At 40.7% G+C, this 25072-nt stretch overlaps 1 long non-coding RNA gene across 1 annotated transcript in view; it reads left to right on the forward strand.

Annotated features, from left to right (window-relative positions):
- The window catches only part of LOC146980391 (uncharacterized), a 301847-nt gene that overhangs the window by 158074 nt on the left and 118701 nt on the right, over nucleotides 1–25072 (forward strand). Inside the window, exon 2 of the long non-coding RNA XR_015036789.1 lies at nucleotides 1318–1441. This is a non-coding gene — a long non-coding RNA (uncharacterized LOC146980391). The remainder of the gene's footprint in view (nucleotides 1–1317; nucleotides 1442–25072) is intronic.

Consider the following 25072-nt stretch of genomic DNA (forward strand, 5'->3'; position numbering starts at 1 on the left):
TTGTCTTTGAAATGTTTAATTGACTGAGGTACACTAATTAAATTATACTTACATCTATCTATACTCTATCTATCTACACTGCAAAAACTTTATTGTCAAAATGTCCCATTTTTAGTCAAAACTAATCTCTTTCCACTTAAAATAAGACTCATCACCTAAAAATCAACTTGTTTTTAGATCATTTTCACTTGTTTCAAACTCATTTTCACTTGAAATAAGTAGAAAAATCTGCCAGTGAAAGCAATTTTCTTGTGCTTGTAATAAGGAAGAAAAACTTGCTCCACTATCAGATTTTTCTACTTATTTCAAGTGAAAATCTGCTTGAAAGGAGTAAAAAGTGTTTTTAATGTGAGGAGTCATATTTTAAGTATAATGAGACTTGTTTTGACTAGAAATTACATTTTTGACTAGAAATGAGACAAATATTCTTGGTAAGATTTTGAGTTTTTGCAGTGTATCTATCTATCTATCTATCTATCTATCTATCTTCCTGTTTTCTGTTTAAGTACTCATTTCTTATCTAGTTTGAGGTCACTCCTCCTGTCAATGTGATGACCTAACGTATTTCACCTGTGTCTCATTGTCTCCGTATTTTGAATATTTAGAGGATGAAGATAACTAGAAGAGTCTCAGTTAATCGATATAAACTGCAGCATAGAAATCAGCAGAAATGTTTGTGTGACACACAGGCCACGTTCTGTTTGAGTCTGTACTGTCAGTTCAGGTTCTGGCCTGACATTAATAATTTTAGCATTTCTGAAGCAAGTTTTGCATCAGGCTGTGTTCATTGAATTCATCCCCTGATAAATGATTGCTTGACCAACATTACAGGGAATGAATCGCAGACCCCTGCAGGGGAAACAGAGCCCACGGGTGGATGCTGGGGAGACGGTGAGATTGAGAAACTTCATAGCCAGAGCAGCAGTTAGCAGCAGCAACAATGGAAGCAGCAGCAATGATAGCAGTATAGTGACAATTAGTCCAGTCATTTTATGAAAAAAGGTTGAACAAATTGCAACAGAAGCAAACTCAACATGTCCTGAATAAGGGGGGAAAAAAGCCCAGAAGAATCCCATTAGGGAAAAGTTTAGAAAAAGACCCAAATATATCCCATTTATACGCCTATTAATTATTTTTCTCATGTGTATAGGGTAACATTTTTAACCTTTAGATATCTCCATGAAAATTACTGAGTTGATTACTTAAATTAAGACAAACAAAAAATGTATTACAAGTTTTTTTGAAATTCTTTGTTAACATGAGCAAATTTGCATACATTTGCATAAATTCCACCGTTTTGACAGCACATGTTGAAAGGTGCTGTGGTGGTACCAGCATGAAAACTGGAATGAGTTGACTCCATCGGTCACTCAACAAGAAAACACTTTAAATTTCAAGATGACAGCAATTTTTCAAGATAGCCACATCCTTAGTAGAGCAGGTATGAGCCAACAGTGCATAATCCAATTACGTATGGCTAATTTGCATTCATACAACACCTGATAGCCTAAATGGGTTCCATTCAGACCTTAATATTAAGTTTTTTAACTGTAATATGTTAACAAGACTGAACAAGACATTTTCACCTGCTCTACCCAACGTTTAGATCAGGTGTTGTATGTATGCAAATTAGCCATACGTAATGCCAAGGATGTGGCTATTTTGAAAAATTGCAGTCATCTTGAAATTTAAAGTGGTTTCTTGTCGGTTGACCGATGGAGTCAACTCATTCCAATTTCCATGCCGGTACCACCACAGCAACTTCATATATAGCTACATGTGTCGTCAAAACGGTGGAATTTATGCAAACATTTGCTCATGTTAACAAAGAATTTCAACAAACTTGTAATACATTTTTTGTTTCTCTTAATGTAAGTAATCAACTCAGTCATTTTCATGGAGATATCTAAAGGTTAAAAATTTGACCCTATTCACATGAGAAAAATAATGAAGGCGTATAAATGGGATATATTTGTGTCTTTTTCTAAACTTTCCCCTAATGGGATTCTTCGGGGCTTTTTTTCCCTCACTCAGGACATGTTGAGGATACAAAATCAGTTGAGTTTGCTTCTGTTGCAATTTGTTCAACGTTGACCCCTTTTTTGGCCCAAAATTTCTGGACTAAATAGTGACAGCAGTGAACAGGTGCAGCAGCAGGAATGATCCAGATAAGCAGTGGGTTTAAATGAGCCGCCATACTCAGATGAGGGGAGCATGTGACTGATCATCAGCTGATCAGGATAAGCGCAGCTGGAGTTGCTTTTACAGGCTTCCCATCGCTGGTCCATAATGACTTCAGAAGATCTATCGGTGTTGAGAAAACTACTTGTGTACTTGGTCTGACATGAAACAGCTGGTATACAGGTACCTGAACCACATTGCACCACAAGTTGTGATCTCAGCTTAATTGATTCCTGCCTTAAATAAAATGTTGAAACATGAAGGACTAAATGTTTCTCTTGAGTTACTGGGATCTCCATCAGACAGATGAATATTGGTGCCAGACTCTCTGGCACGCTGCAGCTGATGCTTACTCCACATACGGTGGCGGCTGGATGCAACATGAAGGACAGGATGAAACCATTTGTTACTGGCACAATGCAGAATGTCGGCTGAATGACAGTTGTTGGACTATCAATCAATCAATCAATCAATCAATCAATTTGTTTATTTCGGGCATGTCAATTTAAATCATCATCATCACACTTCATCTTAGTTCAAATAATACAATACACATGGCCGAAAGGGAAAGGGAGAAGCTAAAGCTGATCTAGTCCCGCCCCCATTACCCACAGAATAAAAATCTTTATCATAATCTTTTCTATTCGCTTTTTTTTATTTTATTTTTTTACATTTTGATATAGCCTAACATTCTTTTACTTATGACATTTTGACATAACATGTTACAGCAGTAGGTAGCATACAGAGCTGAAGTTTAGCTCTAGACAGTACATATAGATTACGTGTGTGTTTGCACATGTGTCCATATTTGTCCGTCATGAGTGAACAACATCTCATCTTGTAGCTTGGCATGTCACAAAGTCACAGAATGGTCCAATCGACAGAGAGCAAAGTCCAGTGTACTTATTATTTGTTGGGATGGTGTGAGAGCCCTTTTTTGCCATTTTCTTTTATTCATCCATCTCCTCTGCAGCCTTCGCCACGTTTAACTTGGCCATATCCTCCCGAGTTTTGGCCACGTCAGCTCGCATTATTGACACGAATTCACGAACTGCTGAGATGTCGGAGCGCATCCCGACCACAGCACTTCGAGTGGTGGCGTTGTCCGCCCTCGCATTGCTCTGCTCAGTGGCAATATTCTTTGTGTAACTTTGAAAAAACAGATTGTCTTATTGAAAGCCCAGTACCCGTGGTGATGTTGTTGTGGATGGAAGAGTCCATTTAGTTGTATGCCTAAGTATGTATCACACCTTTTTACAGATTCTTGCAGCTGCTTCCCTACTATTTAACTATTTAACCCTTTTCCTCAGTTTTCTGCTTGTTGGATGCCCATACCTGCCGCCGTCGGCCTTTAGGCCACTTTTTGTGACACACTGTTGGTACTAATTACTGAAATTAACTCTGTCTTTTAGTGTTTCTACGTACGTTTGTAAATAATCCTTACTGATAACCCTGTTCCTTACCCTCTCTCAACTTTTAGGCTCTCTAAAGAATCCTGTAATGTCTGTAAAAACCTTGGCTATTTACTCTTTATGCTTGTAAAAATCTTGTCTTTTTATGCTTGAATATCCTTGTTATTAACTTTTATGCCTTGTTTTTTTGCTGAATGTTTGTATAGTTGGGCATATTTGCTCTTTTCTCCCTCACAGCCCCCCTCCCCCTCCCCTCAAGAAGCGTATGCCTCTTGTCAGGCCATCATTGTAAATAAGAACTTGTTCTTAATTGATTCTGCCTGGTTAAATAAAGGTTAAATAAAATAAAAATAAAAAGTATAAATTTGCACTTTTCTTAAACTGATGCTTTTGTCTTTGTCTTTGGCTGGATTGGAGCTGGATTTCAAATGACTGATGACTCATCCTGGCCTCAGGGCATGTCTTATTTTGCATCCAGTTAAAGCAACAGTATGTAGTTTCTCAATCCTAAATAGTGTTCTAAATTCCTTCAAGTGGTAGAAAAATGATTATTTGAAGAAAGAAGAACAAGAAAAAAAAAAGCGATAAAGTGATCGAACACAAAATCCGACTCCCCCTAACTCTGACTAGGGGAGTTAGATTCCGGTGGGGAGTTGTAAAATTCTACAACACCGGTCTGATATTTAGGCTATCCATGTTCAGAAACTATTAATTTTTTCTGTCTCTACCCCAAACAATAATTCCTACCAGCAGTGATGGGCAAATTACTTTGAAAAAGTAATTGAGTTAGTAACTCAATTACTCTATTATAAAAGTAACTAATTACTAGGAAAAGTAATTTTTGCGTTACTAAAACAAAGTAATATGTCAAAGAATTCGGCTTTTTAGAAGCATGTTTCACACGCCAGTTTCATAGAGTAGAACAGCATAGAGAGATAATTAACCTTAAACAAATATCCTTTGCCATGGGGGGGGATATGAACTTCAATAATTCAATTTATTGCTCATCAACATAATATTTATTGAAACTGACACATCAGCAACTGGCATAACAATCCCTTTCAGACCTGATATCAAATGTGGACAAACGCTTTCCTCCCGGGCATAACGTGCACTTCAAATACAAGTTCTTCCCCTTTCTCTCAACGATGGTGAAGTAGTGTTTATATTTCCACTTGCTAAACGCCGACTTTCCCACTTTATCCTCCTCTTCTGTACTCGCCATTTCTTCTCTGTCTATCACTTTGGTTTTACCGGTCGAAAGTTGTGTGTGTGCGCCGCACAGAAGCTACGTCGGTTTGTGTGTAAAATAAACTCCTACAAGGATTCGTCAATGATGTCACGCAGCTATACATCGTCAAGTCAGTTACTTCCTTGTTCCATATCCGCAAAACATGACCTGTCTTATCCTTGGTATTTATCGAAACCGTGTTGTACTAGTGTGCTCTCTACTCTGCAGCCCGCTTATGAAGTGAGGAGGAGGAAAGGAAGAAAAGAAAAAACAATAGCCTAGAACTCGTGCTGGCTGCAGGCTTTTTTTTTTTTTTTTTACCATGATCGCGCTGGGGCCCCGATTTTAGTAACGGCAACACAAGTCATGTTAGTAACGGAAACGGCGTTAGTAACGCTGGATAAAGTAATTAATTAGATTACAAATTACAGAGGAATGTAACGGCGTTACGTAATCGCGTTTATTCTAACGGCGTTAGTCTCAACACTGCCTACCAGTCACTGTAACAACTTCTGTGCTGACATACGAGCTAGTTAACTAGTAGGCACTGACACTGTGTCTGTAGGCTACTGACTCTGGGGACCATCAGCTCCATCCACGTTTTCACCATTTTTATCATCTTCCCTTGTTTCACCCTCACTCGTCTCATCAATGAGGACAGCAGAGGTAGGTGAAGGTGAAGGACAGAAGTTCTTCACAGTAGCAGGCAAAGAGTGCAGCTAGCCACAGTCCCATGGGTGGTGCTGACGTACATTCAAGCCCTACCATTAACAGCAATCAATACCCATGATAAAAACAAAACTAGGGAGCGACTCATCATGGGTGTTATAGTGCTGTTGAGACATGCAGCAATTACCTCATCTTAGTCGTCAACATGTTTGATTGACCCAGAGCTAACAAGACTACTCAAGGATGTTTTCCCCTTAGTTAACCTTCCTGTACTGAACCAGATCGAACTTTCCTTAGTCACAGATTATGTAGCACAGGACTTTAAGGTGGCTGTTTTATGATCCTTGAGAAGGTTGTCCTATAGGTCAGGTGGACATCTGCACAGTTATGACATTTTTGAAGCTTCACAGTCTGGATTTGAAGCACTGAAACTGCACTGGTACAGTAGAAGCATCTGACAGAGGTACTTCTGGACCTCAGTGCTGTAGTGGTGGGAACGGCAGTTCAATTGAGGGTACTGAATCACTAGAATCAGTTCATTAAAAAGATTTGTTAAAAAAAAATCTGTTCACCAAATCGTTCAGTGCTTGGCGGGAGCCCTGACTGCACAGTGCATAGTCTGACTCCCATCTGATTCAGTTCACGACTCAGCTCTGAGGCTCACATTCACTGTGTAGTACTTTCACTGAATGTACTGATATGTTCGTGGGCACAGACAAAATGGCATGTAGCGACACAATGCTACTTTTAGTACTACGTTCAGTAAACATGTCATTTGCAAATGTATCATTGTGTCGCTTGTACAGGACCGAGCTAGCACTTCGCGGGAGTGCGCATTTTTGAGACTGAGGGTTAAGATAGGAATTGGAATTCCCAAGACAACAGAACGGAGGTAGTGAGCACTCACCCTGAATCTCAAAAAAGGAGAAAAAACTCTCATGTGGAGGTGCACGGCCAAGGCAAACAAGAGGAGAAGAGAAAACCAGCACCCTCCAATCAGCTCCTTTTAACTTTTTATTGTAGGACAGGCAGGCAGGACAATTCCCAAGACAACACCACAGCATTTTATTACAGAGACTGGACCATGAAATTGGGATTAAAGGATCTTTCCTGGATAGAGTCACATCTGTTTGATAGGTTCCAATTTGTGAATGTTAATATTGATGATTAACCAAGATATGGGAAAAAATTGTATATAAAAAGATTGTTTTTTATTTTGACCAGAATGGTAGCCCGGGGGCAAGCTTGTCCACCAGGACCCTCAGAACTGGAAGGGGCAATGCATCTGCCAGGGACGGTGACTCAGGAGGAAGTTCCGGAAGGTCATCCAGGACCCCTGATGTTGGAAGGGGCAATGTACCCACCAGGGGTGTGGACCCTGGAGAGGGGGCCAGAGACCCTGTCGACTGGACACAGGAGGATGTAGCAGGAGCCAGAGGAACCAGCGAGTGGACATTGGAGACAGGAGTTGGACGCACTGCCGACTGGACAGAAGCTTCTCCAAGCTCCTCTTCCTGGTTCGTCCAAATTTGACAAACTGGGAAGAGGAGCTTCGAGAAGCTTCCGCTACAAACAAGCTTGAAATATAGACTTATTTAATTTTTTTCGGGACAATTTCGTATTTCGGGGCTTCAATACAAGACGGACATTACATACGAGCAGCATGGAGGTATTTGGATGTTTTTGCACTGCTACGCCGAGACCCCCTGTAACTCAGAGAAGCCACGGAGGACTCTGAAACTTCTCCCAGCCCTTATTAGTCCACATGAGGGTGAGTAGATAATGAGTGCAATTTCAATTTTGGGTGAACTATCCCTTTTAGATTTTTGACAGCTATTTAATCAGCTGACCTGTCCTCTCTCCTCTCTCCAAGACTGAGTTCAGTTGGGTTTTTATTTCTGTGTCAAGTCATGAATCCTGGAATCATACTGCCCTCTGCAAGGCATGCAGTGTGTGTGTGAGTGTGTGTGTTTACTAACCACAGCAGTATGGAGGAGAGCGTGCAGCAGGTAATCATCCAGCAGATGTTATTAAGCCTCAGCTCATAGTGAAACAATAATAAAGGACTGAGTGTATAGATTAGACTCCAGATGCAGCTCATATCCACATTAGATCTGCTGCTCAGCTGCACGGTCAGTGGCTGGTTGAATGATTGGCTAGTTGGCTGTAATAAGCTCAGATCAGCAGTATGGAGTTAGTTGAATCTGGTAGAATCTATTAGCTCTGGAGAATTTCAAGTGAATGTGCAAATATAGGCGACACTATCAGCTGGCTGCACACCTGGCGAGGGAGAAAAAAAAGTGATCGAGAGAGGCAGGGCGGAGGAGAGGAGAGAGAGTGGTGAGATGATACCTAATGTGGTGTGTAATGCTGTTTTTCTGTCTGTGATTGGCTCCATTTAACCCTGAGCAACTCCCCCCCCCCCTCCTCCTCTCCCCCAGCTGGATGACACACATCCTATATGAGTGGAGGCCCTGCTGCTATCCCCCTATACCTGCTTCTGAAGGGAAATTCATCTTTATCTGTCCTGACCCAGTGGCTGTTTACCTGGCCGTGCTGGCTCAGCCACATCTGCCGTGAATCAGCAGAAACCAGAACCCATCACCGGTCTCAGAGTGACTGAGTGGTGGATGGATAAAGAAGTGGTGAGGAAAGAGAGAGAAGGAGAAACCATCATGTGTAGAAAGTGACAGACTGGTGTCATCATCTGAGACTGAGGCTAAGAGACTGTTGATCTGTTCATTGGAGCCACGAGCAGAAAAAAATAAAGCTCGGATAAGGTCCATTCTCTCCATAATGTGGAGTATAGCCCACACCGGCAGCTGTTGCATTCAGGAGGGATTAATACCCCGGGAATGTGGGTGATTAAACATTAGTCATGCTAAAGTGATCATTCATTACTAAATTTCAAACCGCTCCACAAAGAAAATGAATTTATTTTACCTACACTGAGGATGAGCTTTAGCCAGGGACCAGAAAACCCATTGGTGCCATGATCTGGCAGCATTGTATACAGCACATCCCATAATGCCTGACAGAGGAACAATGCTGTTTAGAGGTGGATGTGTAGGACAGTGCCTGGATCTACATGACTCCAACCAGATTCTTTCTTTTTATCTGACAGGTGATACAGATGGGTCATTCTATGAAAATGGTAGCTTTTTGAACAGCAATTTCATGTTTCATTTGTTTTATTTTTTTAACAACTTAAAGGGACAACGAGGAGTTTCTATTCGGTTATAAAAAAGTCTCACGTTAATGTGGATGAATCTCCGTTACCACTTGTTAATGGGCCCAATTTAGATAAATATATTGTTTTGTCTCTATGGTTATTTTGTTATTATTAGTGGTGGTGGAAATGCTGGTCGAGCCGACCAGCGTTTGCTTCGTGGCGAGTCATGAGAATAACGCAGCCAAATCGCCGTTTTTGGTCGGAACTACGACGGTATGTGATCGTCTTCCAACCTCTGACTTTAATTCTTGATGAATGAAAACATGAGTCTGTCTTGCGCCGGTCAAAGAATTTCACGGTGCGGAGGCTCATAAATGTAGTGTGAAAACACTTCACTTTAACAAAACTCCTCGTTGTCCCTTTAAACATGGTCACATAACAGTTAACCACTTACCATTATAAATCAACATAAATCACAGCTTAAAACAGAAGTAAGTGATATATTTGTGTTAATCTAAGTCTTAAATAGTTATATCCTCCGACAGCAATCACTTCTATAGAGTGTTTGGTCTGAAACACGGGTCTGTCAGTCACTCTGCTCTGCTCTGAGCCCAGGAGAAAACTTTCCTTGTATCCTACAACCTTTATCCAATGAGGAGAGAGAACGGCATAAAGGGGCAGTCCTCTCTGTGTGTGCAGCCAAGGGATGCGCCTGAATGTGGTGACGTAGGGACGAGGACCAATAGATCCATGACGAGGGCGGGGGCTGCTGACTCCGTCTGCTGACAAGACGTTATGGTGCGTTCAAGGCAACTCGTAACTGGTGTTTTTCCGACCTGTGAAGTCGTACCAGTTCGATCTGGTACGAGTTTGCAGTAATGTTATTAATGTGCACTGTCCCCGTTTTCACATAAACGTATTATTATCCAAAGAAAAGGGACAGGTCGACACATGCACTGTACTGCACTGAAAGAGTTAAATCCACTGAGAATAGTCTGTACATACAAACCAGATCGAACTGGTACCACTTCACAGGTCGGAAAAACACCAGTTACGAGTTGCCTTGAACGCACCATAACGTCTTGTCAGCCGATGGAGTTAGCAGCCCCCGCCCTCGTCATGGATCTATTGGTCCTCGTCCCTACGTCACCACATTCAGGCGCATCCCTTGGCTGCACACACAGAGAGGACTGCCCCTTTATGCCGTTCTCTCTCCTCATTGGATAAAGGTTGTAGGATACAAGGAAAGTTTTCTCCTGGGCTCAGAGCAGAGCAGAGTGACTGACAGACCCGTGTTTCAGACCAAACACTCTATGTAAGTGATTGCTGTCGGAAGATACAACTATTTAAGACTTAGATTAACACAAATATATCACTTACTTCTGCTTTAAAATTGAAACTATCTTTTATGTTCACTTAGGGCGTCAGTACCTTGTGGTCATCTCACAGTGACATCTGGGAGAATCACATAAAGTTTTCTTATATACGTATATACTAGGACATTAGGACATAGGACATTAGGTCAGCTTCTTCAGTGTTGTGTTTTAAATCACTCCTTAAAACTCATTTTTATCGGAAAGCCTTTCCTGATTTTATTTGATTTTATTTACTTGTTCTGGTTGTCATTTTAATTGTTGTTATTTTGTTGTACAGCACCTTGTAACATTTGTTTTGAAAGGTGCTATATAAATAAAGTGTATTATTATTATTATTATATTACTGTAGGCCTATACACTGCAGCTTCTTTGCTGGGTGATGGTTTTTTATAATCATTTTAATGTTTCCAGGTGAAGTGACAGATTGACCAGAGTTCTTCATCATAATACAAATACACAGTTCAGATTATAGAGTCAGTACAGCTCAGTGTGTGTGCAGGTTTTGTCATTCATGACACACGACTGCACCACAGCTCTGGGAGTATATTAATATATCGTAACAGTATCAAACTGTATTATCTCATCAAGAGTATTCTGAAAAGCCGAGTGGATTAAATCACAGAGTTTTCAAAGGTGTGAATCTCAATGAACATTGTGTAAAATGGATGTCAGGTGTGTTGGATGAGTCCCAGTGGCACAGCACAGTCTAATACATGTCCAGGTTTATTCTCCTTGACAAATGTGTACTTTATTTGCACATTGCTAGGTGACTATTTTAAGAGCTGGTGTATTTTTCTTTGTCTTCTCTTTCTGTCTCTATTTCTCACACCATCAGTCTGTGTTCTCTCTTAATTCTCAGCCGCCCCCCCTCTCTCTCTCACAACCCCCCTCCCCTTCTCTTCCACCTCCATCCCTCTTCCGAGTAGAGCCCTATAACCAGTAGTGATTTGATTACTGTGTGCGGGCCGCGGCTATGCTCTTTCGTTGTTATCAGCCTTCATAAATGTTTAAGGAGCATTAAGAAGACGCACACAGAGCAGACAGACAGAGGGGATATCTTAATGCTTAAATGACCATTACCCTTCTCCATTTACAGATTAAAAGCTTTAGTTTGTTTCCTCTACCTACTCCTCACCCCCCCCCTCCCCTGCTCATCATCATCATCCTCTCTGCTTTTGTCCTTCAGAGCTCTGGAGAATCACTTTGTTTAGATAATAGATCTGTGAGAGAAGAGGGGGAAGAGGGGGGACAAGGGAATAATGAGTGCAGCAGAGGAAAAGAAGTAAGTCTTATTTGAATTTGATGAAGTAATTCTGTCGAGGGCCACAGTTGATATAGTGTGACTGTAAGATCTGAGAGGTGCTCAAAAAGAAACAGTGAACTGAAGATTTACTCGTTATATTGGCCTGACCCTTAACACTCAACAATGATAAAAATCATAAAAACAGAGGCATGAAATGTCCCAAAAATATGTTTTTCAAAGTGGTACCAGATTAAAATGCATCCAAAACAGGCCATCTATGAGTAAGTTCAAAGAGAAACTAGAAAATGCATTTCCTGAAGGAAATACGGGTGAATGCTGAAAGCTGGAAGCTGAATGAGCTGAATAAATTGTTGAAACAATGCTGAATTAAGTGAAGAAACTGAAGAAACAATCTTGAAGAGATGAAAAAATATGAAGAGTATGAAATGGTTGGAAATTACTTGAATTGTTGAAGATTAGTATGAAGAAATTGAAAGTCTGAAGTCTACTCAAATATATTTAAAACTGACAGCTTCAAAACATTTTTGAACCATTACTAATATAGATGAAACAATATCTGAAGAGTAAAGGTAGAAGATGAAAGACAGAGGATGTATGAAATGGGTGGCAATTACTCAAAAAGAAACAGTGAACTGAAGATTTACTCGTTATATTGGCGGGGCCTGACCCTTAACACTCAACAATGATAAAAATCATAAAAACAGAGGCATGAAATGTCCCAAAAATATGTTTTTCAAAGTGGTACCAGATTAAAATGCATCCAGAACAGGCGATCTATGAGTACGTTCAAAGAGAAATAAAACACAGACAGAATTTTTTTATATTACTTTTACAGATTTTGATTGACAGAGGAGGTCCGGTGTCCAGTCCCCTGCCCCCAATGGGTGCTCCCTTTCAATCAGAGCACCCATTGGATTGGTGCCTATGGTCTGCACTGACTTTGCTTCTTCTTTAAAGGAATAGTTCAACATTTTGGCAAATTGGCCCATTGCCATAATCCCTATAGTCATAGCAGTAGGTTTGTTACCTTTAATTGTCGGTGCAAGCTGTTTTTAGAACGATGGAGCAGAGCCGTGAGCTGCTCAGAGCTACGCTACGGAGGCTCATTATGGGATTTCTTGGTTTCCCTCATCAAACTCATCAAATACACAATCCAACAACTCCACAACGCTCTGGTGGACAAGTTGTGAGCTGCACATTCACCACACTATGGGCCGGATTTACTAAGATCTCAGATAGCGGACGCTATATTGTTTGCGCCCGCTATAATATTGCAAGTTTGGTTAGTGCACGCAAAACAGGTGATCTACTAAGAGTAACCCGCTAAATGAAAACACGTGCAAACCGCAATATGTAAATGAGGGTTTTGCGCGTGGTAAGAGTTTCCGCCATGGAGAGAGTGGACAGAGAGCTGGATGGACGAAGGGACAGAATCACATTTGATCCGATGCATAATGACAGCATGTGTTGTTGTATCCTTAATTATTATTATTCAGAAATCTAAGTTATTATTATTATTAAGAAATTGTTCTTTAATTATTTATTAACTATATCTCATGATTAATGTCAAGATTGTATTAAATATACAGTTAAAAGTAAGATTACATATACACAGAATGCAGTTATATTATATTTGGCATGTTACAGTAAGAGACCACTAGGTGGCGCTTCATTTATTTACATGTCAGTTTATAACAGGTCAGAGTTAAAACCGTAGAAGAAGAAGAGAGAAAAACAGTTGAAAAAACGTTAAAAACAACAACAGACGTTCCGAGCAGTTTGTAGTAGCCGATGTATGTATTTGTGAGTACTTTTTTCGTCAGTAAAACACAGAAAAGACACCGAGGAGTCCTGCTTCGTTTTTAATAGAAGCTGCAGTTAAGTTCCCACATGTGTGTTCATCTCTCTCGCGCTCTGTTTAGATAAATAAACACAAATCGCTGCAGGGCCCAACTCGTCATATAGTGACGAACAGGCAGCAGCTGCAGCCACAATCACACACCTGTAATATGTGTGTGTGTGACTACAGGCTTATATGACTACACTTGTTCACTGCGATCAAACAGGTTTTATTAAATCCTGCCTGGCTAGTGACAATGTTAGACGACTACTACATATTGTGGATTCAGTGAAGAATAGTAACTCAGCAGTGTTGTCTCTGGATGCAATGAAAGCATTTGACCGCTTAGAGTGGTCCTACCTATGGTCTGCACTAGAGAAAATGGGAGTAGGTGAGGGCTTTATATCAATGATCAAAGTATTGTATACTAATCCATCTGCAATGGTTCTGACAGGGAAAAATTGCTCGTCTTTATTTGATGTTTCCAGGTCATCAAGACAGGGCTGTCCACTGAGTCCACTTTTGTTTGCTCTGTCACTTGAGCCACTGGCCCAAGCAGTGCGCCAAGCAGATAATATCCGTCCAATCTCGATTCACGATACCCAACATTCTTTATCTTTATATGCTGACGATATATTATTGTTTTTGGAGGATATAACTAATTCCATCCCTCCATTGATTTCTATATTTGATTATTTTGGTAGTATATCTGGTTTTCAGATCAATTGGCAGAAATCAGCGCTGCTACCACTATCACCAAATAATGCTGGTGTACTGACCAATATACCTTTCCCATTACCGGTAGTCCAGCACTTTACATACCTTGGGATAGAAATATATGCTTCTCTCGAATCTATTGTAAAGAACAACTTCATGGGTGTCTTTAAGAAAATCACATATGATTTGGACAGATGGAAGACTCTACCAAATTCATTGCAGGCTCGTATAGCTATTACCAAGATGAATGTGCTACCGAGAATTAATTTTGTAAGTTCTATGATACCGCTTGCTCCCCCAGCAGGAAGCTGGGAAAAATTACACAAAGATGTCAATAGATTTATCTGGAGGGGCAAGAGGCCTCGTCTGAAAACTCCAACCATCCAGCGAAATAGACGGGACGGAGGGTTGTCTTTGCCCAACTTTAAATTTTACTCTTGGGCTTTTACCCTTCGTTCACTTACTGTTTGGTTTAATCCCACAGCTAATAGCTCGTGGCGCCCATTAGAAGAAAATATAGTGCATCCTTGGTCTCTCAGAGATGTCCTTTTATCTAACTTACCAACCAAAATGTGCAAGTCAAAATTTGGCCCGATTATATTTCACTTGATCTCAACCTGGCGTTGTGTGGAAAAGCTATGTAACATTACAACACAATGGCATTCAAACACCCCAATTTTTAATAATTTTAATCTACGGATTGGGGGTAAACCCATCCAATTCCCACAATGGGGAGATCGGGGGATTCATCTCCTTAGTGATATCTATGATGGAAATGGCCTGTGCACATTTCAACATATTAAATCTAGTTTTAATCTACAGAACACATCTTTCTTTTTTTACTTACAGATTAGAGCTACACTTAAGGCACAAGGATTACCAAGTGATGCCAAGTTATTTGAACATCCCTTGACTGAGCTAATAGATAAATTAAAAACAAGGGGTGTAGTCTCTGCTATATATCAATATATTTTAAAGAAATCATATAAGCCTCTAAGTTTAGATGCAGTATGGGGTAGGGACATATCAGATTGGGATCCAAACTTTGACTGGAATGATGTATGGACTAACGTTCTCTCATCTTCCAGGAATCCAGATCACCAAGCTATTCATTATCAATTTGTGCATAGAACTCATCTTACACCCTGCAAGCTCCACCGTATGAAGATCCTGGACAGCTCTTTATGTACTTTATGCTCACAGAATAAGCCAGGAACTTTCATACATATGGTCTGGGAATGCAAACCTGTCATCGAATTTTGGCGGCAGGTTGCAGCTGCATTGTCTTCTTTGACAGCTCAAAATATAACAGCAAACCCTCAAACACTTTTATTAAATAACTTATCCACAATTAATTTATCACAGTGTCAAAAAAGAATATTACTTGCTGGCTTAACAGCAGCAAAAAAGATCATTGCAATGAGATGGAAACCACCGCACACGCTTAACATCTCTCATTGGTATTTGACTTTTCTTGATATTATTTATTTGGAAATATCTACAGCCCGAGTCAATAATGCAAAGCAACAAAATATCTCATCTTGGCACATGGCAGCAGATCAAATCAAATCCAGACTTGCAAGAAGTACTTAAAACGAACACCATGTATTGCAGCTTTCCCTGTCCAGTTCTTATTCTTATTAATCCTGCCTGAATTTTTGTTTATTTACGATTGTTTATTTAGTTATTTGTTTATCTCTAATCACTACTGTTATTCTTATTGTCTTCTTTCCGTTATGATTTCTGTCCATTAAATGGTTTTAAGGTCCGAAGGGTGGGTGGGGGGTATATGTAAGTATGTGTTGTAATGCTTATTTGACATAACTGTTGATGTCACTACTGCAAATGAAAAAGAAAATATAAAATATAAATAAAAAACATTTGATCACAAAAAAAAAAAAATATGTGTGTGTGTGTGTGTGTGTGCCGCCCATGATCGAGTGGATTAATAGAGAGCTCAGGTGGGACACACGGATCTAAACGCTCTGACCACTGACCAGAGGGATCAAAGACGGGTGAAGGCAGCGGTGACGTGTCTCAGTCCGGGACCGGGACTGAGAGACGGAGCTGAGCAGCCAGGTGAGAGGAGAGGAGGGGAGGAGAGGAGAGGAGAGGAGAGGAGCGCACTGCAGGACAGACGTGCCCCGTGCGTAACGGCGCGTAAAAGACTTTTAACACGGCTGAAAAACTGTTAGAGAATGACCCAGACGTGAGGAAATGCAGAGATGTAAGATCATGGGGCTCTGACAGGTATCAAATCAATAAACGCATACGTTTTGGCGAAGTTGTATCAGTTAGTACATGGTTTTCAGACGTGGTGAATAAAGACGCAAAAACAGCCACCGCAATCTCTTCCTGGTTTGGTAAATCACATTGCACGCGCTAAATAAATCTATTTGCATCTACTCCTCCCAATATTCTGCACGTTCTGGCTGAAACGCCCATATTTACATATTCATCAAGGCAAACACGCTAAATGGATCGCACGTGCTATTCTGCCCGTGTGAGGGACGCAATCCTCGGTGCGTCCGGTTAGTAGATCAGGTTCCACATGTGTTTGCGCGTGCAATCACGTTTGCACACGTTTTAATACACGCAAACCTTTAGTAAATCCAGCCCTCTGTGTGGTAACGTTGTGTTATTATCTCATAGCGTGGTGAATGTGCAGCTCACAACTTGTCCACCAGAGCGTTGTGGAGTTGTTGGATTGTGTATTTGATGAGTTTGATGAGGGAAACCAAGAAATTCCCTTAGCCTCCGTAGTGTAGCTCTGAGCAGCCTGCCGATCCGCTCCGCTGTTCTAAAAATAGCTTACACCAACAAATAAAGGTAACAAACCTACTGCTATGACTATAGGGATTATGACAATGGGCCAATTTGCCAAAATGTTAAACTATCCCTTTAAGCATTCAAGTGTACTTCCTATATCACATACTGAGGCAGTTAAAGGGGTCTGGTGACGCTCATGGGAAAGAGTTTGTAGAGAGACAGAGTTTTTGACACAACCCAGTTTTTTTTTTTTTAATGAAGTCCTAACTACGACAATTCAATCTCACTTAATGTAGGTGCCAGGACCAAAATATATTTGGTCAGGATGTAGCAAGCCCTTTGCGTAGTAAGGCCAAAACTAAGGATGTGCAAAACAAATTATTTTTTTTACACATTCTGGATTCTGTGAATCGTCCTGTCTTTTATGTCAATATAATGTCATTATATGTTATTTTACACATTTGACCAGAGGCAACCATGGTGTGAAGGAATCGTAGAAATCAATGTAAAGAACTGTCTAACTGATACGAAAAGGGATGAGGGAGAAGAGAGAGAGAGTCTGTATTTATGTGTTACTGACCACTGACATTAATAAAAAATAATAATAATAATAATAAAAAGTGAAATAGACTGTTAATCACAGAGTTATTCTCTCTCCCTCAGACACCTTAGGTCTGTTGTTGTCAATCAGTGCTGCTTAACTCTGGAACTGCAGCAGAGATGCAAACAGCCTGGAATTAGTCAGAATACATTAACAGCCGGTGCTGCGATGGCCAATCACATCAGCCAGCAGCAGCAGCCATCTTGTGCAGAATGACCATGTAGTTAGAGGACCACCACTTTATGAACAAATGGGGGGTAATACAGGATGAGATCACTGTGGAACATAGCTCACACCACACACATACAGTACGACCTGTTGGGATGTCCCAGAGGTCCCTCTGTAATCAGGTCTGGAGACGGGGGCACTGACGTTCACTGTTTTATTAATGTGTATAACTGGTCAAAGAGATTCTTATTGCAACTTTCTGCCAGTTCCACATTTTGGTAAATTCTTCACAGGTCCAGTGTGTAATAATTAACCAGGTTTATTGGCAAAATCTGAATATACTACCCATGAATATATTTGTATAAGTGTATAATCACTATAAAATAAAATGTGTTTGGTTTTCATAGTCTTGTAATCCTTTTTTTATATGTAACAAGGGTTTTGCTTTAGAGAGTGTTGCCATCTATTAAAGGAGTCATCACCATTTTTTTATGTATCCAGTCCCCCTTGAATTGCTTTGAATCAATTCTTAAAACTTATTAGAAACAATATTAAAAAAAAGAAATCAAACATAGAGCTTGTTCTGACACTTTTTCATACAGCAACTTTCTCTCGTGAGAGTAAGCGTGAGGTTTTGACTGGTCCGGATGTTCATTGTATTAATATGTAATGAGGTGTGCATTGATAGTAGGCTACATGCAGGCATTGCTGTATTGGAAGCCGCATACTATGCTGCTCTCTGTCGTGTACCGTAACCATGTTATATAACTTAAAGCAGAAGTAAGTGATATTTTTGTGTTAATATAAGTCTTAAATAGTTGTATCTTCCGACAGCAATCACTTCTATAGAGTGTTTGGTCTGAAACACGGGTCTGTCAGTCACTCTGCTCTGCTCTGAGCCCAGGAGAAAACTTTCCTTGTATCCTACAACCTTTATCCAATGAGGAGAGAGAACGGCATAAAGGGGCAGTCCTCTCTGTGTGTGCAGCCAAGGGATGCGCCTGAATGTGGTGACGTAGAGACGAGGACCAATAGGTCCATGACGAGGGCGGGGGCTGCTAACTCCATCGGCTGACAAGAAGTTATGGTGCGTTCAGGGCAACTCGTAACTGGTGTTTTTCCGACCTGTGAAGTCGTACCAGTTCGATCTGGTACGAGTTCACGGGTCAGAAGTTACGAGTGGCCGTTATAGTGACTTTCACAGGTAAAACAGGTCGGAGAAACACGAGTGGGTTGCCTGGAACGCTACAAAGTCGTAAGTCGTGACTTGAAGCTGTAATTTACGGTTTCAAAAGCCTGCCTCGAACGCAGCATTAGCCAAAACCACCGGATCAGGCTACAGAGCCCCGGGCAGAGGCTGCTGCTGCTCTGTGTGAAGCTTCACTTTTCATTCAAACAAACTAACGACTGCCACAATTGTAGGATTTCATCAATGAGACCAACATTTATCTCCTCAAAAAGAATTTAACCAGCCGGCATTAAACCTCTACAAACCTGTGGGTAAGTTAATTAGCGATGTTTCCTCCCCCGGCATGACGACGTAGTTTGGCCGGTTAACGAGCTCTGCTCTGAGCAAACTTCCAAACAGCCGTCATTTGGATAAACTAACCGCACATTGGGGATCTAAACCCTTACTTTCTCACATTAAAAATATTAAAACTTAATAAAGTGACGAAATAACAGCGCTACAGTGAGAAGAAGTCGTAGTATTTTTTTGAGTTACATCTGTTTTTGTACATCTCATCTCCTTGGTCAAAGCCACTCAACTTTAGTTTGACTGATATCACCTCGTGTAAATAATAATAAAAAACTTACAAATTTTTTTTTTTTAAACAGAGTTATCTGCTTAATTGCAAATGAACTCACTTCACATGTTTTAACAAGGAAAAATACAATTTCCGGGTGATGACTCCTTTAACCAAGTATTAAACTGGCACTAACTGTCAGACACATGCAGTATAGACACACACTTGCAGTAACAATGTGTGTGTGTGTGTGTGTGTGTGTGTGTGTGTGTGTGTGTGTGTTTTGACGCTTGTTTTCTTTTGTGCCATCTTAAAATGAGTTGTGAGTTATCAGTGTGTTTTCATCAGTCCGACTGACAGCCTCTATTAAAAACACCCTTGGACTCATTCTCATCTCAGCGTGACAGGAGCTGTTCCCACGGCAGCAGGATGACGAGGCGAGGAGCAGACAGACAGAGTTAACGCTGATCCAGGACCAGGTCTAATGTTTTTCTATATTCTGATTTATTTACCTCGGGCCAGTGTGAACGCACGGCTCCTTGGCTGGTAAACAGAAGCAGCCGCTGGACAAACAGACGATCCGGCAGCTCAGCTCGGTCCGTTTAGCAGTTGTTCTTCTAAAGCCAGGGCCGTTGCTAGGAATTCTGGGCCCCCTTAAAGAATACTAAAGTGGGCCCCTCCCCCTAACTTTTCCAGTTTTTTTCTTAGACTACGTATGTATTATCATTTATTATTTAGCCTTCTTTGTTTTGATGCTAATGCAGCATTACACTGCAAAAACTCAAGTATCTTAGCAAGAATATTTGTCTTATTTCTAGTCAAAATGTCATTTCTAGTCAAAACAAATCTCATTATACTTAAAATAAGACTCATCATATTAAAAGCAGCTTGTTTTTAGACACTTTTTACTTCTTTCAAGCATATTTTCACGTGGAATAAGTAGAAAAAATCTGATAGTGGAGCAAGTTTTTCTTACAAACACAAAAAACTTGCTTTCACTGGCAGATTTTTCTACTTATTTCAAGTGAAAATTTGTTTGAAACAAGTGAAAATGATCTAAAAAAAACAAAAAAACTAGTTAATTTTTAGGTTATGAGTCTTATTTTGAGTGGAAAGAGATTAGCTTTGACTAGAAATGAGACATTTGGACAAGAAATAAGACAAATATTCTTGGAAAGATGTTGAGTTTTTACAGTGTACTATGAGTATTAGTCAGGGTCTTACACAGAATAAATCAGTCATACAAAGATTAGACTACTGGGGTTTTTTATGGGCCCCACTGGGCGCTGGGCCCCTAGAGTTATCATCACCTTTCTCCCCTATACAACGGCCCTGTCTAAAGCTGACCCGATGGTACGGCCGGTGAGCTTGAAGCTGAGCTAATGGTGAGCTGAGACTGACCTGGCAGCGAGCTGAATGCAATAACAAAGATGCCGTCAGAGCGGCTTGGATCTTGCAGAATGCTATAATTAAGATGCTGTCACTGAGGCTGGGATGGGATCTTGCTGTATCAGGCCCTTTGTGTTGGCTGCAATCTGTCCTGTACTTAAAACTCCTGCCTGAAGGAAAATCAATCTGTCTGTACATTCAATTTAAATTACACTGATCCCTCTGTATAGTACATGTGCATCATTATTTATGCACATGCCCATTACTGCCACCATATGCTTGGAGAGACACTCTCAGCAGCGAGTGTTGAATATCACTCTGCCGCTGCATGGGAGACTTGATAAATGCACAACTTTTGCATATAAAAATAAACAAGTGACTATTTGTGGTGGTGTTCAATGTTCAGAGCAACAGTCCGTAGCTACAGCAGTAAACCTCATCCATCATTGTTCACTCACACCCAAGTCCCTTTTATGATTTAACAGCTTCTATTCCAACAACTGACACACAATCATCTCAAGTGAAAAAGCACAAACGCCACATCCCAGCTTTTGATAGTGACAGCTCAGCGACGCTCAGTCCGTCAGAGGTCCCCGTCTGTTTATTGTGTGCACTTCCTCTTTTATTTTGTTGCCTGCTTGTGTTGTGTGTGTCTTTTGCTTTTCACTTCCTTCTTATCTGTGTTTCCCTGCTGTTGTGTGATTGTCTAATTAGTCTCACCTGTGTCCTATCCACATATCTAGTGTCTATGGCTGTTTTCGAAACCGCATCCTACCGTACTGCCTACTACATACTGCGTTAGTATGTACTGTATACTGCATACTGAATGTGGGATTCAGTATACTACTTCAGCAGACTGACGCTGTTCACACCACAGTATGCAGTATACAAGTTTCCCAGAATGCATTTCACGGCAACCGGTAGCGGTATCTGTAAAACAGGCTAAAAGCTGTTTTATTTCCCGCTCTAGCGCTGTTATTATGTAACTTTATTAAGTTTTAATATTTTTTCATGCGAGAAAATAACTGTTAAGACCCCAAATATACGGCCAGTTGATCCAAATGACGGCTGTTTAGAAGTTTGCTCCGATGTTTTTCGGAGAAGTGAAGCTCTGCAGCGACCGGGACATCACAGAGACAGCAGCCGGTCTGCAGAGCTGCTCGGCCGGCCAACCTCCGTCGTCATCCCGGGGGAGAAAACCATCGCTAATTAACTTACCCACAGGTTTTTAGAGGTTTACCACCGGCTGGTTAAATTATTTTTAGGAGATAAATGTTGGTCTCATTGATGAAATCTAACAATTGTGGCAGTAGCAGTTTGTTTGAATGTAAAGGGAAGCTTCCTGTGTGTAAGTTAAGCAGCGCTGCCTCGGGGCTCTGGAGCCTAACGTTACATACATAAATCACCACATTTACAAAAAATAAATAAATATTTTACAGTGAACAAAAACATGTTTTCACTGGCAGATTTTTCTACTTATTTCAAGTGAAAATTTGTTTGAAACAAGTGAAAATGATCTAAAAACAAGTTAATTTTGAGGTAATGAGTCTTATTTTAAGTGGAAAGAGATTAGTTTTGACTAGAAATGAGACATTTGGACAAGAAATAAGACAAATATTCTTGGAAAGATGTTGAGTTTTTACAGTGTACTATGAGTATTAGTCAGGGTTGTCACTACCCGATTTGCAACGCTACCCGATTTGTGACAGCTACGTACGGCAACTCCACTTGGACAAACTTAGTTGAATTGACTTAGGATCACTGCCCTGTGTGCGTCGCCGGAGACGGTTTATCTTTTTATTAAAAAAAAAAACAAACTTTATTAGTAATGTAAACTGAGGGTTGGTTGTGGTGGTTTGGATCTTGATGCTCAGAAAACAGGAACACAGGCGACTTTTAATGTTTACTCTCGTCTTTTCTCGCCGGCCTCATCACCATGACAACCACAAACAATCACAACTACCACAACACTCACTGAATAAACGAGTCTGCCGCGGCTGTCTTATTACGGACCTCCGCGGTTTTTATTTTATTTTATTTTATTTTTTAATCATTTTCACAGTACCGTATCACAGAACTTTAAGCATGTACGCAAATCGGGCAGTGCCCAAATGAAGTTTGTCCAAGTGGAGTTGCCGTAGGCAGCTGTCCAAGATGGCGGCCGGTCTGCGCATGCGCAGACCAGTATTGTCACAAATCGGGTGGCGTGGCAAATCGGGTAGTGACAGGGGTCTTACACAGAATAAATCAGTCATACAAAGATTAGACTACTGGGGTTTTTTTATGGGCCCTACTGGGCGCTGGGCCCCTAGAGTTATCATCACCTTTCTCCCCTAGACAACGGCCCTGAGTCTGTTCCAATAAAGCCTCGAGTGAGACTCCAGCATTTTAATCCATGTGCTACAAAACAAAGTCATAAACAACATACTGTATATAAAGAAGAACACACACTGGGGTGGGGGTAAGGAAATGTCAGCTCGTACATTTATTTTCACATGTGAACACAGCAGAGGCATTGAGAGAGCGTTTCCTGTCCCCTCAGGTGGGGGGGACGACATCCAGCAGGACTAAAGGTCAACAGATGATCAGGAGACTTCATGCAGCTAGGGGCATATTATCCCCTAGTGATTCACAGGTTTACTTCTACTTTTTTTTTTTTTTTTTTTAACTCATGTGCCGGAGTTCAGAAAGAGTCTCAACAGTCCCACAGGCAGCGAGGGGAAAAGGGTGGTTCATGTTCATGTGCCGCCTTCATTCACAGTACACTGACACACTGCAAAAACTCAAAATCTTACCAGGAATATTTCTTATATTCTTCTTATATGTCTTATTTCTAGTCAAAATGTCATTTCTAGTTAAAACAAATCTCATTATACTTAAAATAAGACTCATCACATTAAAAAGTAGCTTGTTTTTAGACACTTTTTACTTCTTTCAAGCAGATTTTCACTTGAAATAAGTAGAAAAATCTGACAGTGGATCAAGTTTTTCTTTCTTATTACAAGCACAAAAAACTTGCTTTCACTGGCAGATTTTTCTACTTATTTCAAGTGAAAATTTGTTTGAAACAAGTGAAAATGATCTAAAAACAAGTTAATTTTTAGGTGATGAGTCTTATTTTAAGTGGAAAGAGATTAGTTTTGACTAGAAATGAGACAGTTTGACAAGAAATAAGACAAATATTCTTGGAAAGATTTTGAGTTTTTGCAGTGCATGCTTCAGACAGGTGGTGGTGGTGGTGGTGGAGATGAGGGGTGGGGGCATTTATCTCAATCTGCTCGTCTCTGCGACCTCAGCCTGAGAGCATAAGGTTTTACTGAGACATCCATCCATCCTCACACAGACGGATGAAAGAGAGCTCTTTGCCGAATCTCTGGCTGGCCGTGTTGTGTATGTGTACGTGTGTGTGTGTGTTTGTGTCCGTCTGGGGTGTGAAAAGTGTCATCATTTCAATCTCCATGGTGATGATCTCCCATTCAGCCAGGCACCTGCCGGGATAAGAGGTGGAGGAGGAGGAGATAGGAGATAGGAACGGGGGTTCACTCAGTCAAGCAGGAAAAAAGAAGAATCAAATGGCTTCCAGCTCCTCAGCAGGTGTCGGAGCGTTGAAAAGAATCAAAGCTCCACAGCTCATTCAGCTCCATTTAGCTTTTGGGATCACCCAGGGTGCAGCAGGCAGGCGCAGGCAGGCAGGAGGAGAGAAGACGGGGGTAACCCTGACATGCATGAGGAGAGTGACAAACATGTGCATCTGTGTCAACCCAAAAAAAAAACATCCAGCTTAACCCTAGAACACTAACGTTATACAAAAAGTAACATCATCACTAACGCCGGGTATTTTTTTACCCGATATAGTATACCCATAAAAAAACATTTCTCACCAAAGTATATTAAAATACAACAATACATGGCAAATTGAAGTACACTTCCTTAATTTTCCACTATACAATTTTTCACAAAATGAAAAAAAAAGGTATCATGGTGACCCTATAAAAATTTTTCCAAAATTTGTGATTTTTTTAAATAGTTTTTTTAACAAAAACTTCCTTTTAAAAAAAAACTAATGGAGCTGGGACTTTGTCCTTCAGACCACCCATTTGTGGGACATTTGAGCCTTATTTGGTGGAGTTAAAAGAAAAAAGAAACATTCAACATCCACCCGAACATGTGCCTGCTGAAAAAACTAGGGATGGGAGCAGGGAAACATGCCGACCTTCAATGACGTCAGTGAGCAGTATGAAGCTACAGGGACCCATGAAACTCAGACAACAGCAACATAATGAAAATTATGAAACAATAATTTCATGGGTGAAAATCACCCGATGTTAGTGTTCTAGGGTTAATAAAATAAAAACCTTCACATGGGAGAGACATCATACACAACAGAAGAGAGTCCAAGGAAGTCCAGAAGTCCAGCAGAGAATATCTGGGGCGGGGGGAAACTCCAGGAAGTCTGAGATTGCATTCACTACACATTTAATTAAATCAGTCCTGTGTGTGTGAGACATACATTACATAACTGAAAAAAATCAACAGAG

Source organism: Trachurus japonicus, chromosome 10 (assembly GCF_045865225.1).
Source record: "Trachurus japonicus isolate A0001 chromosome 10, Traja_1.0".
NCBI lineage: Eukaryota > Metazoa > Chordata > Actinopteri > Carangiformes > Carangidae > Trachurus > Trachurus japonicus.